At 36.0% G+C, this 13,059-nt stretch overlaps 1 pseudogene; it reads left to right on the top strand.

Annotated features, from left to right (window-relative positions):
- The first annotated feature begins 95 nt into the window (after window positions 1-95).
- On the top strand, window positions 96-10,849 carry LOC126787078 (disease resistance protein RUN1-like; annotated as a pseudogene).
- Window positions 10,850-13,059: the final 2,210 nt, after the last annotated feature.

The raw sequence follows: 13,059 nt of genomic DNA, 5'->3' as shown, positions 1-13,059 counted from the left end.
AAGCGGGACAGGACATCCTCCCCCATGTGACGTCCTCGTACATGGCATCCCCACTATGGCACGCGTATCCCACATAAGCCCACGATGCCTAAGAGATGAAAAACATTCCCAAAGATCGCGCAACAAAGCTTCACGCCGAATATCTTATTCAGTCCTCCCCTTGGAGGCACCCTACCTACTTGACTCCACTCGCGGAAACCCCCGTATCTGGTGACACGGTGACACATGTGAGCGCTTAGCGACACAACAACAATGATATCAGAGCGGCTCTGATACCACTTGTCACAGACCTACCCATTCGGTTGTCACACTTGGTCCATGTGACACTCCATCACCTAGGATCCAGTCTTATCCAACGGGGCAATGCACTGATTTCACCCTGCCTTTGACTCATCAGGGATTGACTCCAAACCCCGACCAATTTGTGTACGATAGCCTAATCTCTTCTTTAGCATCGAGTCCTTGACTAGCGACAAGCTCCCCAAACTTAACCGGGTCGGCTTGCCTGAACTCAGAAAGGCAGCACACATATGCTCCCACAATCCCTGATCCTTGAGCAATCCCACATATGTATGAATCTCATGTTAGATTGCGACTCAAAATTTATTTCTTGTCTGTTTTGAATTCATTACTTTTGAAGGTTTGGGTACGCTATTCTAGTGTATTTAGGATTCTTAGAGTATTCTTTTGAAGTGAAGGTTTAGGAATTCATATTATGAATCCTAATCTTATTATAAGTTTGACACATTGTGAGTATAAATAGGACATCAGAAAGATGGTTTTAAGTGTGATCGACGAAACATGGAACGTCGAGGCGATCATCCCAAGAGATCGTATCTATTGGTTAAGGGAGCAGAGATGTCAAGGGTGAGTATATCACTTGGGGGAGGCTCTACGTTTAGATGAATTATGTGAGTATGATCTGTTGTGGATCAATTGAGAGTTCATATATCAAGAGAATTACAAGCTTTTTTGAGTGTTTGGGTGATTTAGAGAATTCTCTAATGTTAGAACTTAGGTTGTGAGAATAGAGATTATTTAAGAGTGTGAAAGAATCAAATTGTTCTTCAGTTGTAATTTTCTTCTTGTTTATTGGATCCACCATCACCATCATTGGAGGACGTAGGTCAATTATTTTGACTGAACCTCATTCATTTTTGTGTTCGCTTGTATTGTTATTGGTTATTGTCCTCAATCAATTTCAGTCTTGGGCTAGGGAGTTCAAAATGTGTCCTGAATCTCCTAATAACTCATATAACCAATGATACCCACGATAGACACTTGCGAAAGCAGGATGCGACAATAGGAGATTAAGGAGACATTTGTTATATGTGGGTAGACTTTTGTGGCCCACCTTGCTTAATCTTATTTAAACAAACCCATGTTTGGTAGCACTTGGGACTCTGTCATATGGGATTGAGGAATCCCAAAAACCTGAAAAACTTGTCGTACACAACGACCTTAAAAAGCATGGAATTTTGCAAGACCAAATTTCATTCTTCTTTTACTTCTCAATTCTATCTCTTCTCTTCTCTCTCTCTTTCGTCGCCGCCCTCCTTTTCCTCCCGAAGCTGAATTTCCTTCTATCTTCAATTATCTTCTTCCCTGTTTCATCTCTCTTCCTGATATATTTCAAATCTCAAGCTCTAACCCGAAAAAAAGGATTTTTGGAAAGCGACCTATATTCAATTATGTTTCTTTAGATTCGATTCTGGATTTTCATCTTCATCAGTATTTTCTATCATATGAAGGAATGGACATGAACATGGTGTTGGCATGATGAGTTTCCTTACAATCTTCTTCTTAATTCAGTTATAGATGATTATATTACTAACTTTTTCCTAGTAAATTACATTCTAGATGAATTGGACCATTTATAGTCACTAACGCTTTCCTTCATGGTGATATAAAGATTAAAAAAGTGATACAACATGTAGTGAGTTCAAGGTGAATGGCTATCGTTTAAAGCCATATTATGAGGCTTTTGAGAAGCATGTCGTAGAGGAGGTTCCTCTATAAGAGGAATCGCCCACAACTTGATTAGAAGTGAAGAGTCTAGGCTAAAGGACTATAAACTTAAGCAGTTGTTGGGACTTGGGAGGCAACCCAATTTCTCTTCTCTACCTTTTATCCTTTTATTTAGCTAGTTTTTTTTTTGTACCTTTTGATGTGTTGTGTGCGTATGTGAGTTAGTTTTCGATAAACATTGAGGAAGTAGGGTTGTGTCAGAAATTCAGAACTCTTGCATATGCAGCCGGAAAATGGCAAAACAGGGAGCCCTTCCGGCCAATCTGGGTAGTCTTGCCACATACCTTTGGAAAGCTTGTAGTGTCAACTTCAACTTTTATTCAGATTACGTTTCCATGCAGGTATAAATAGGTAAAGGTCATTCCAGTTTCGGATTATATGAACCTGTTTTTCCTTACAACTTTGCAGGGACATAACTTTCTCCTAATTTATAGTTAGCAGATGTGCTTTATATGCTTGAAAAGCTAGTAACATCAGCTTTCTATCTCTATTGGTGCCTTACTGATCCGAGATCACATGCAAATCTTATGAAGGCTGGAATGCAGGTTGTTGGACTGTGAACATTTTTCTCATTCTTGTTTCTTAATTTCCTTCTTCTATGATTTTGTCGTCCATTGCATTATATATTGTCATTCATTGTGGTCAATGCATAATTCAAGTGTGGTGGAAGGGTTCATTTGTTTGTTAGAGTTAGAAAAAAATATAAAAAATGTCAGAAAAAAATGTTTGTTTTGTTTTGTTTTCTTTCCAGTCTTAGGTGTCCTTAACTGTCTAGGATGAGTATAATCTTTGAAATTATGGTTGATTGATGATCACAAGATTAAAATGGTGCTTAATTGTTATTCGTTTGTTAATTGATTATGTTGAAAATTGTACGAACTTGTAGTAGATCAGGAATTGAAATATTGGTACAGAATGAGCATGCTAAAACAAGTTTGATTCATATAGAGTGCTTAATCGATATATTCTTGGCTATGTTGTTTGTCACCTCATTATCTTTCTACTTGAACAATTTGCATGTCATACCTCTTTAATTGACTCTAGAATTTACTAGAGCTTACTCTTGTTGATTGTTGAGATATTATATCATAATATGCTCTGATTTTGAAAATGATTGTTGGATTTTTCTAGAATCACCACCACTTTATGCTAAACAGTCATGTATCCCTATTTGTGCTAGGCTTGAGACTCCTTAGTTAACCATTTTGTGCATACGTTAAACATTTTCTTTCATCACCAACATGTTACTACCTTGTTTAGTATAGTTATATCTCTATCTTTGTCATCGAGGCTTAGCAGAGCTTAATTTTGGTTTTAATATGGAGTGATGATGTGATACAAATGTGGGGTGATCGAAATGAATTTATGAATTTTTGCCGTGAAAAGGAAAAAAAAGAATTGTGATAAAAAAAAGAAGAAAAAAAGAATACATTTCAGCAAAAGAAGTGAGAGATGAGTTTTTTTGAAGTGAAATTGGAGTTTTGTTTGTTTTTTTAAGGCACAAAATCGTTCTACTATAGTCTTTGTCTGTTTTCACATGGTTAGAATGAAGCTTAGGCCCAACAAGATGATATTTGGGTTTTGATGGTGTTTGGTGACATAAGAAAATATGTTTATGTTATGATAAGTCTTTAGGATGACCTTTGTGATTCCTTGATAAAAATTTCATATCCTTAGCTAAGCCTTGTTACAACCTTTCACAAAGATCCGCATGATTTTTAAGATAAGTAGCATTTGATCTGTAGAGATTGTTTCTCAAGAGTAAGCATATGGTTTTGGTCCATTTGTGCATGTGATTGGTATCATTCGTGAGATTTTTGAATTGATTTCACTATGTGCTTTCAATTCATATATGATTCTGTGTGTGAAGAACTTTTAAGCATGAGCCATGATTTTGAGAGAAATATGAGTGCATATCTTGTGAGGAATGAATTTGAACTTTTTTGAAACATGTTGAGCTTAATATCACCATTGTTCTAGTCATGTCTTACTTGTTCTATAAGACCTACATGTTAATTAACCCTCGAATTCTACTTGTTGATTTTAGTTGAGTGTTATTCTTGATGCCATGAGAGTAAAGATTTTTGAGACATGTGTTAGGACAATAAAATCAGTTTAGAGTCTTGTTTTGTTTTGTTATGTGTTTTGCTAAGAGACTAGCAAAAGCTAAGTGTGGGATAGTTGATAGAAGTACAAAGTGCTACATTTATAATGCTTATTTACCTCATTCTAAGTCTTGTGTGACCTTTATTCTTATGTTTTTGAGTCATAGAGATAATTTATGTGTTAAGGGAGAGTCTTGACTCAATTGTGTACTATCTTTGTGAAAGAAACGCAAGTTTAACTTTCTTATTCCTTTCAGGAAAGACAAATTCAATGTGGACATGGAGAGATAAGTTGATGAGATCAAATAGTGCAAATCCAAGTTGGATATGGATTTCCAAAGTATAATTGATGATAAATTCGTGCAAAACAAACCAAAATTAAAAAGAGAAAGAAGATATGCAATTAAAGTCCAACCCTTATCAGAATCAGAAATATGCATGTGCACGTCATCCAATTTTGACGACTCTCTGAAACTGTGCCATATATGGATCGAAAGCCCTCTAAGCCGAGTTTCATATGCTATTGGAATCACTTCAATAGCTATTTTCTAGCGAGAGTTATGACGAAAACATTACACAGAGGTATTTTGGATTCTGCTGAATTATCTCAACCATTGATCTTCATTTAATCCAAGGGTTATGTGAAAAAGTGGGAGTCATATCTTTTCATGTATATTGGAGCATGAAATCAAAAGAGAGGGTCGTCAATATTTCACCAAAATTAAGTCAAAGCCTGCCCTAAACACCATTCTTCATCCACCAAACACATAGGTCGAAACTCCATCATTTTATAATCTTCTCTACTCCAAAGCTCGAAGCTACTACGTTCATTCATAAATGGAGGAAGCTACTACGTTCTCTTTGTTTGAAGCCTTGAAGGAATATTGCAAAGTGTAACTCTATAGTTTATCTCTTTGTTTCGAACCTTATGATGTTTGTGTGTGTGTTTGAATCTTGTTTTTGGTTTAGTACAATTTTCAAAATACTTTTGTATTGATGAAATATTTTCAAATTGTATATGAGTATTGGTTTTGAATTCTTTCAAGGATTTATGTTGCTACATGTTCCTTTGTTTGTTACTTAGATAATTTTCAGTGTGTTCTTACAACGATGTGTGTGTTCTATACTCGAGTTAGATGCACGTGTTAATTAAAATCAACCAAAAATCAGTAACTTTTGTAGGATGCTCGAAATAGACTATATGGTTTTTGCTTTTATGTGTGATTCACTAAACTTTTGCTTAGAAGTTATGTGTGCTCGAAGCATTGCATGATTCCTAGGTTTCGATTAAAAGACTTGTGTCATGAACATGATTGCTCTTTCTATGATGCTAGAAGTATGCATGTTAGGTTGTTATGTTAGATTTTGAGTAAGGCTCGAAGCTATTCTTGAATGTATTAAGTGTCTTACGTGATTAAATAATCTCGAAGGCCTAATTGCAAATCGATTATTAGTAATTTGTGAAGTATCCATGCATGTTTGCCATAATGAGAAGGATTTCGAATTCTATGCTTGTGTGTAGTTTGTTTGGTGAATGTTGTGTGTGGATTGATTGACCACGTGTATATATGTGTAATTATTTTCTGTTTTATTTTTTTTATTTCGAAAACCAAATTCCAAAACCTTTAAACCAAATATTTGATACTTAATTTGTTAATCTACTATGACATTAGATCTCCGGTTTGTAACGATACCCTGCTTGCTTATACTACTAATGAAGATTTTACAGAGTTTTTTGATGGCTTTAAAACGCTTCATCAAATCATTTTCCTCTCAAAACTGAATTTCCTTCTATCTTCCATTCTCTTCTTCCCTGTTTCATCTCTCTCTCTCTCTCTCTCTCTCTGTCTCTCTGTCTCTCTCTCTCTCTCTAATATATTTCAAATCTCAAGCTCCATCCTGAAAAAGGGATTTCATGAAAAAACCTATATTCAATTTTGTTTCTTTAGATTCAATTTTGGGTTTTAATCTTCATCAGTCTTTTCTATCTTATGAAGGAATGGAGATGAACATGGTGTTGGCATGAGTTTTCTTACAATCTTCTTCTTAATTTGGTTCGATCTATTTGGAAAACATGATGTTGGGTTTGATGGGAGGAAGGTAAAGCAACACAATTGATGCTCTTGGTGGTCAAATTTAAATGTTGATAATGGGTAAGCATGCTTGATTGGAATCTGTTCATAGTGAGATGGGTATCCATGTTTGATTGAGTAATCAAAAACTTGATTGGTTCTTGAAGTTTGATGTATTACTATTTTCTAGAAAATTCGTAGTTGATCTTATTTGTTGTTGCTCTACTGTTATATTTACAAAAAATCTTGGTTTTTTCAACTTGAGTTTTGCGGTCATTTTAGTTCAAGCTCAAATGAGCACTCAATTCCACCAAACATGGGTCATGCATGAGATAAATTAAGCTGGGGTTGATGAAAGTAGGCTCTGATAAAAAATAAGGAGAGCAGTGATAGTACTGTGAAACAAACGTACCCTAATGAACATAAAAAGACTCTAAGGGCACGTTTGTTACCCAGGACTGTCTAAGTCAGGACTATTTCTTATAACAGTCCCGGAGTATGCAAGCTTCGGATTGTACTGCAGTAATCCCTAACCCAGGTTTGGTACTGTTTCGGACTAAAGAACAGAACAGTCAGAATAGTCCAATCCTACGTTTGATGATGCACTAGACTAAATTTTGTAACTCAAATATTTTGTTACTGTTGGTTATATCTTTTGTTTGGCCAGGATGAAAAAGAAATATTCTTGAAGGTTGAATTCATATGTAGTGATTTATGGTTGTCTATATATGTAATTCATGAATGGTTGTAGGGAGGATGTGCCTCAAGTTGGTATGATGTGAAGGCATTTTGATTTTTTTTCTCAAAAAAAAAAGTTTCTATAATCAAAACAAGTTTACTGAAGATGAAACTGATTTCAATAAATAAAAATACATTAATATATTCACAAGTACAAATTATATATCCAAAAGAAAGATGAAAGACAATTCCAGTATTTCCACCCCATTCTTACACATATGCACACATGTATCCAGCCCTTTTCCCTTCTCTAAGGAAGGACCTGAGGAAGTTCTATGAATCTCCACAAAAAAAAAGATGAAATAGTAAGCCACAAGTTCATAGATTACAAAATAAGAGTAATAGTTTACACAAACAAGTCCACCAATTAATACAACAATGGAAACTGAATTCTCAATTAGCATTTTACATGTTAAGAAAGTACAAAAGACATCAATGCTAATCTAGTAGTACAAAATGAGTTCATCCTAGCAAATGGTGGCTTGTCCTAACTGTGGTTCATCTGTGTTTATTACTTTGACATGCACGACTATTTTCTTATAGGCTGCCTTTTGTTAACAGGGAACTGAAGAAGTTCAAGGACTCACCCTAAGTTTGTTAGAATCTAATAAGACTAGCTTCGGTACACAGGCATTTGCAAATATGAAGAGATTAAGATTGCTTGAACTCAAATTTGTGCAGCTCAGTGTAGGCTATGAGCATCTCTTTAACATTTTAAGGTGGTTGTGTTGGCATGGGTTGCCTCTTAGATTCCTGCCAAACAATTTCAATCTACCAAATGCAGTTGTTATTGACCTGCAATACAGCAAACTTGTACAAATTTGGACGGAATCAAGGGTACAATATCCGAACACAAAATATAATTATTTCAGTATACTTGGTACATGCTGACATCAAGTTCTTATTTGCTCTGCATTTTATTGAATTCGGAACTTTTTATTTTCTCCAACAGATGCTTAAGAAGCTGAAGATCCTAAATCTAAGTCATTCTCATTACTTGATACAATCACCAGACTTTTCAAAGCTTCCGAACCTCGAGAAGTTGATACTACAAGGCTGTAAAAGTTTGTCCAAGGTTCACAAGTCCATTGTAGATCTTGAAAGACTTGATTTGGTAAATCTTCAAGACTGTAAGATGCTCAGGGAGCTCCCAGTGACTTTCTCCAAGTTGAAAGCTATTGAAACTCTTACTCTTTCTGGCTGTTCAAAATTTGACCAAGGACTTGGGTGAGATGGTATCCTTGAGAATTCTGTTAGCAGATGACACAGCCATAAGAGAAATACTATCTTACATAATGCAATTGAATAATCTCCCACACGAACATCATCAGTTGGGACCTCAATGCAAATTGCATCCAAGCCAAGTACGGTGTCACTGGAGGAATCATTTTCAGAGGATGCAACTACTAGTCTTGATTGAGTGTTTATCAGTGACTGCCAAGCATATTCCAATCAAACATGTGTTCATTATGCACCCCCCATAAACAGAAGAGTCCTCTAATTTCGGCTTGATACAGCCTAGCATATTAAGAGAACTCCATTTTATTCATACATATATAATTGAAATCAGATCAAGCAACCCAGATCAAGAAGACGACCTAGCTATGAAACTCATGAATTCATATCAAATCAAGCTACTCAGACCAAGAATCATTCATCAATCAATCAAATAAACACAACCCATAAACAATAGTCAAGTAAATCAATCTATTTTAACCCATACCAGATCGAGAAAAAAAATTCAAGATAGAGCAAGGGTGAAGACGAGAGGGAGAGAGAGAGAGAGAGAGAGAGAGAGAGAGAGAGAGAGAGAGAGAGAGAGAGAGAGAGAGGTAGAACCTGGAATGGGGGGGGGGGGGGGTGTGAGAGAGTCGATGAGTGAGAGAGCACCAGAGCTGAGTGAGACGAAGTTCCATACGTTTTTCTTCTGCAGCGAAAGCTTATGGAGTCCCCCCAATTTTGGGGCCGCTCCGTAAGCCGAAATATGAGGGACGCGGGGACTGCGTAAGCTCATTAAATGAAATCCCGTGTTTTCACCAAACGTGGGTTTCAGCTTATTTTTGTGTGTAAGGTAGTCCAGTTCAATCCAAACCCAGGTAACAAACGTACCCTAAGTGACAACGGTAAACATTGAACTCGTTTCGCAACTCAAGCTCTGATAATGATATGGACCAGGGCTTATGAGAAAACCCAGACGAAATTCATGAAGGCCTTAGAATCAATCAATTGGGCTTTAGATATCTGCCTCGTATGTGAATCGTCTTTCGGAGGAGGGCACTATCTGAACTGCTAGATTGGTCTGATATCACTAATTACTTGTGTTATATGAAACTTTTGTAAAGAAATGAAATCGCAGTGTGTGTATATTAAGGGTATGATAATGTTCACCATGGTGAGATACAGGTTAATTTGGTTAAATTGATTCGTATTATATACAGTATGTAGTAGAATTTCACGTAGATCATCATTACACTGTCCCTATTTTTCTCAAGGATCTCACAATAGTAGTATGATTATAGTTTACAGTAAACTGTTTACTATGGTTGAATTTAACCTTAGAGCTTGATGTTTAAACAATGAAGAAACCTTCCTTTGATTTCAACTCTTGCTATTAAACTAAGGATGAGTAAGTATTCTTTCTTAATCACTAACTTCGATGAAACTAATTATATATAGTTCTACATGTAACACCAGAATATTGAAGTACATACATCTTTGATTTTGGCCGAAGAATGATGTCTTCACAAATCACCAACCCCTAACAAACGTACTACCTGTATATTTGATTATCGTCTGATGAAGTTCCTGTGCGTCACACTTTGATAGACAGCTCACCAATTTGCAAGCTGTTTTGTATGTGTTCATTCTAGTCTTTTTCCTAATGATATAAACAAAAACCAGCAACAACTAAAGAACTTACACAAGGATTTAACTATATATGTGCATGTAACAGCATGGAAACAATTCAATAGAGGAGAAGAGGGAGCTAGCCAACAACAGATATGAAATTGGCAAATGAAACTTTGCTTCTCGATCATTCTGGTCCGCTAAATCAACACATGTTAGGTGAGCAATCATTGTGTTTTTTGGAAAGGCATCTAAAATTTGAAAAACTTTCAAAGTCCAAATGATCAAAAGGACATTTATTCTCTCACTTTCAATGCAAGCACGTCTCCAGTCCCAGTCTTTTGGAGTTCTCTGTTAGAAAATTAAGATCAATCGCTATTGCAGACACACGTTTAATCAAAGCTCTTGCAAATACGTTCAAGTGTCAAATGCACTAGCGAAACCATGTCGATGGATTAGGGGTCGCACTCTAGCTTCTTAGCTAGGGTTTCTAAATATTAATCCCATGTTATGGAATACTTATTTTAGAGTAATTAGTACGGGTTCAATATAGCATTATAACTAGTTTAAGCCACAGTGAAGAACCAACAATTAGCAGCAAAGGCTTCAGCTTCATTCATAGAGCCCTCATCAATAGTCTTGCAAGGTTGTTCATGTTCATGTTCATGTTCATGACCCACAATTGATAAGAGGGTTTCATACATCATATGGTCAAGAACTACAAGATGTTCTAATTGATCAACAAAGTACGTAGTAGATCAACTATGGGGAAGAGAAATCCCGGTCTAACCATGAGGTCATGCCAGTAGTAGGAGAAGTAGCAGCCTTCAACTCAGAGTTTGAATAGCTGTTTTGACCTTTCTCAAGTTCTTATGGTGGCGGATCCGTCTCAGAACCAAGTGTCTGTCTAAGGCAGCTGCTGCTTTAGAATTGGAGGAGGACTTCAAGTATAGCTGGCTTGTGATGGAGCACTATGTACTTGATCATCACCATCTTTTGAGTGATGCTGCTTCTGCAGATCAGACTCTGATGAGAAAGAAGGCAGTTGGTGAGCTTTAGAAATGAGGAAAGCCATTGATGAAGGTGAAGGTGAAGAGGAAGGTGAGACTCATGTTATGGAATACTTTGCTGGAGAGAAATTAACACCATATAATAAGTTTGTTGTATGTGTCATTAATCCCGCGTAAAACATCTATGGAGCTGGCTTATTACCCCATCATGATCCCAGAAAGAAAAAACATTAGAAAAAGGGCAAGTAGAAGCAGAGAAAACAAAGGGAGACGAAATATTTGAACGATGATTGCCTGGTGTTCATATTGAAGATGAACAAACATGTAGAGAAATATCATTATCATTATCAAGAAAGCCGTACGTACCTTCTCAGAGATTTTAATTCTATTATCAGAATCATTCATGCATGTGATCAGTATTCAGTAGGGTCGTTTGTGATCTGACGTTGTAAAAGGTTAGATCTGACATATAGATTATTAGATGATATATTAGAGATAAGCCACTTCTCTTCTCAGCATATCTGCATATGATTCTTACTTGATCCTCGCTGGTTCTAATCAGAGGCGGACTCAATGTCTAAACTTTACCCGGCAGTTTTTAGGTAAGTGAATAAAATACACCCATAAAATTCTCTTGGGTCTACCCTCTCTCTAAATTTACCTGGTTTTTCTGTTTTTTTTAACGTGGTCTCTCAAAATTTACCGAGCTGGAGCTGGGTTAGCTCTCATGTAGGTCCGCCACTGGTTCTAATTCGATCTCTGTCGTTTTACATCAATAAAATCTAGCTAATCTACACACCGTCAAGCACTAGCTAACTCACCCACTACAAGTTGACGACTACGGGTGTAAATGAGCCGAGCCGAGCCGAATACTAGATTGTTTATATTTGGCTCATTTTTATTTGATCGAACTTAAGTTAGGCTAAAATTTGATTTTTGTCATTCATATTTAAGCTCGGCTAGGCTTCAAAAATCTCGAACTCGACCCGAGTCGGCTCATTTTATTAGACGAGCTCGAGTTAGAAACAAGCCGTGTTAAATCATATGAAAATGAAAATTTGAAATTAAGAAATCAAAAGGAAAATTCATAACATCACACAAAATCCCTTTTATTTGTAATAAACTAAAAATAACAAATCAAACTCGTTATTGAACTTAAAGTCTTTAACTAATTATTCTAGGAAGAAGCTGTATAGCTCTTTCGAACTTTTATATATTTTAAATATTATTTCTCATAAAAAATTATACTTTGTATATATATATATATTATAAAAGTTAAAAAGAAAACTTAATTAATAAATGAGCCGAGCTTTTAACGAGTGCGAGCGAGCTAAACGAGTCGAACGAGCTGAATACTTGTTATTCAAACTCGGCTCATTTTCAAGGTTGGGCTTAATATTGAGCTCAATCTTGTCTCATTTAACTTTACGACCTCGAGCCAAAAGGGCTAAAAGCGAGCTGAACACGAGTCGAACACGAGTGGCTTGAGCATACTTACAGCCCTATATCGACGGCTGAATGTAACTAGTATGTATATACGCTGGGGTGGACCTATTGAAGGGCGACCAGGGTTGTAGTCCAAAGTGATTTTTGGGCTTAAAAACCAATAGCCCATATAAAGAATGAGAAAACTATAGCTTAAAAGGAACGCAACATGTGCGCCCTCCAATTTTCTGGGTTCGTTTTCTCAGTTCTTTGTGCGAAATTAAAGCACATCTTCTAATTTTTCTTTCTAGAACCTCTTCACAATCTTACTTCCGAGTTCAGGCTTCAGACTCTTCTTCTAGTCTCCTATGTGGTTGTATATATTGGGTAATTACTCGATTTCTTTCTCCAGATTCTTGAATTGAGATTTATCTTGTATGTATTAATTAGGGATTTAGGGAATTTTAATTTTTCATCTATGCTCGATTTAAAATGTTTTCTGACAATTTATTGATATATTCATATATTTATATTTTCTTTTGAAAGAACTGATGTGTGATTGTGAGAACTATGTGGTGGATGATGGTTGTATGCTGGATTCAAGCCTCATAAATTTTTTTTTATATCCTTGTAAAAATTAGCCTAGACTAGTCTTGAATCGTGAATATGCCTTAGTATATACGTATAAAAAAAGAAATAAATAAATTAATTAGTATATAACTTTATATAATATTCTAAACGAAGAGTTGTCAAGTATATATCTAAATTAAATTGGGTCCTGAATAATCACTTAACTAATTACAGAGTACGTTCTTAATGTTTGACACAATGACA

Source organism: Argentina anserina, chromosome 3, assembly GCF_933775445.1.
Source record: "Argentina anserina chromosome 3, drPotAnse1.1, whole genome shotgun sequence".
NCBI lineage: Eukaryota > Viridiplantae > Streptophyta > Magnoliopsida > Rosales > Rosaceae > Argentina > Argentina anserina.
The sequence above is the reverse complement of the archived record's forward strand: the minus strand, read 5'-3'. Positions and strand labels throughout refer to the sequence as shown.